The sequence below is a fragment of the Terrapene carolina genome, unplaced genomic scaffold, assembly GCF_002925995.2.
Source record: "Terrapene carolina triunguis isolate 2854851 unplaced genomic scaffold, T_m_triunguis-2.0 Scaffold66, whole genome shotgun sequence".
Lineage (NCBI taxonomy): Eukaryota > Metazoa > Chordata > Testudines > Emydidae > Terrapene > Terrapene triunguis.
Genome location: NW_020664417.1, coordinates 36,058,998 through 36,062,052, shown reverse-complemented (window position 1 = coordinate 36,062,052; position 3,055 = coordinate 36,058,998).

The following is a 3,055-nucleotide window of genomic DNA, read 5'->3' as shown; positions in this document are numbered from 1 at the left end:
GGCCCTGATTCCCTAGCAGTAAACACATAATGGTTAAGTCTATGGGTAATATGTTGGCCCCCATTGAAGTAAATGCCAAAACACCCATTGACTTTAACATGGCCAGCATTTCACCCTATACTGTGATATTTGTACATGAATAATTTTAAGGTCAGAGTTAAGGTCAGGCATGAGTATTTAGGATGTTTGCATGGTTATTGATGTGAGCTGAGGTTGGTCTGGATTTTATTGTGGCCTTAACTGGTGATTTTGTCCTTTTTTAGTGATTATGCTTATAAGGAAATTCACTAGAGCAATCTTAAATCTAAGATAAACAGGATTTTTTGTGTGAATTTCCCTGTTTTTCCCCACTTTTAAAACATTTTCAGTACTGATCAAGAGCAGTGTTTAGATGTGGAATGAGGGAGGGGGATTGGGAAATTGATTAGATGAGCTGGTATGGACAGTAGGGCTTGAAAAGTAGGCTTGGAAAACAGATTACTCAATTTAGAACCATTTTTTTTTGGCCCACTCTGCACCTTTCTTTAGACCAGTTCTCCAGCTCCACAGCTCAGGCTGGCTCCTTTGTTCTATGCCTTCCCCTCTCCTCAATATTCCCTGTATTCCACTGTTTTTTCTTTTCTTCTTAATTTATATTTTACTGAAGATTAATCAAAATTAGCAAAAAAAGAAAACGTTTCATTGGGGTGTGGATTAGGGACTGGGGGAGGGGCATGGAACTAGGGAACCATACAATTTAAACAATAACTTCATGACCTAAATTGTGCCTCATCCTCCCATGCTGTATAGTAAAAAGTAAGTGTGAAGTCCTGGGGTCTACACACCCTCAACTGATGTAGTCCATGTGTTGCTTGCAAGCTGAGAATGGACTGATAGACACGGATGCTAGAAGTACTGCATAGGAGAAGAGCACTATGGAGCTTCTAAATTCTATAATTTAGCTTTAGGAAAAGCAAGGACTGGATTCCTGGGAGGGAATATGGATCAGAACACAGAACTTCTTTTTTGTGGTTTCCTCTGGAGAGAAGAGTAGCTGCATAGAGGAAAGGGAGGATAGTGACAGTTTAGTGGAATGTTTGGTAAAGTCCAATTTTGTAGGAGTCAAACTCACTCGGAAAATGTTTCCTTTACCCTAGCATGCTGGCAGGGTAAGATTTACACACTAGCGTTTTGAAGCGGAACATTTTCCACACAAGAATGCTCATATTTAAAATGTTTAGCATCAACACTGCCATGGAAAGTTTTCAGCATCAATATTCAGGCATAGAAAATTTTCAGTACTGGTTTCTATGTTATGTTGGAGGATATAGTGAAAGTTAGTGACTACAAATGTTTGGGTTTGTATGCTGTCTGATGCACAAGTATATAATATAGCCATCCACAAACAAATTTAAGTTTGTAAACCTTTCTATTTTGAAGTTAGAAGGGGCTGAAAAAATATTGTTCAGAACTGCAGAGGCAAATTTGTAACCAACTGTAATTTCTAAACTACCTAATGAAATTACTCGACGCTTACGCAAAACAAAATTCTGCTCCATCCCAACAGCAATAATAATAAAAAGATTAAAGTTTCTGTTCTGTTCTTTATTAGAGCAGGGGTAAAAAAAAGCATGTAATGGACCCTGGTTGAAATTGTAACTATGATAGAGCGCAGTGTCTCTTAACCTTTCCAGGTTCGCAACCCCTTATTCAAAGTCAAAATTTTTCATGCCTTGCCTTACATTTAGTATAAATTAAAAGTAAAACAAAAGTATCAGTGCTAACAACGATAAGCCTACATAAAGTATTTGTGTGTGTGTTTCGAGAAGTCAGCAAATAATATCTGACCTTGAAGGGTAAGGGTGGGCAGGGAGTGGGGGAGGGACTTTTTCTTTGCTTTAGATTGTAATAAATTTGTCAACACCTTGTGACCACCTGGATTGCCTTTTGTAACCTCCCTTGAGGTCAACAATCCACCAGTTGAGAAACACTCATCTAGCGAGCCACCTCTTATAAGCCAAATTCTGCTTTCAGTTACATCAAAGTAAAACTTGATTTCAGTAGTGTTACTCCACATTTACATTGGTGTAAACTGAGCAGAATGTGCCCCTCCAAAGTCATAATTTGAGTGGCCTGGATGTGAGACCTGCAATGCTTGTGATACCTCTAGTGAACCAGGTAACAGTCTTACAGGAGACGTACCGCTGGTTATATTATTATTGATGTTCCGCGACCAGACAGCTAAAGGCTCCGTCTCTAGCAAGGGCGGTTGAGAAGGAACTGAGGATGGTTAGCTTGCGCGCGCTGGCTAACCTCGTGGCACAGCACGAGGAGAGATAGCACATGTGCGGGGCCAATGGAGATTGCTACCAAAGTTCTCTGATCAGCAGCTCAGGGATGCAGACACACCTACAGTGGAGCACCCATAGGGACACTACTCAAAGAAGAAAACATCCTAGGGAAACTGTCACATAGGAATGTCTCACCAGAAAGAAAATGTCTCATCTCATCAGCTAATCAGATTCCCAAAACAAAATAATTGTGCTTTACAAATAATACATATGTCTAAATAATAACAGCAAAGCAAGGTAAAATAAACTTTAAAAAATGCATAAGGATTAAGAAAACACTCCTAACAAAATAAATGAATAGCTCCTCACATCACTATTAAAGTCAGAACACTGATTTGCTAGTCAGAAGGAAATGGTTTATAATAATAAGCCTACCTTAGGGCACTATAAAATATCCACAATTTAGACTTAAAAACAGTAAACTGAATAAGTGTGCCAACATTATGAATAGGCACAGCCATGGAGGTTAGGTAACACAGAGGATTTTGACTACTGGGGTCTCTTTTAGGACTTGTCTGTGCAGGGAAGCTTATTGGAAGAACTACTGAGATTGTAAGTAGGGCAGGGACTATCTTTTTGTCTTGTGTTTGTACAGCACCTTGCATAATGGGGACCGGATCCATGACTAGCTCCTAGGTGCTATGGTAATCCAAATAATAATAAGCCAGTATAACTCTTTGTTGACACTGTTGGGATCTAGGGTCCCTTTTTTCAGTTCAACTTAC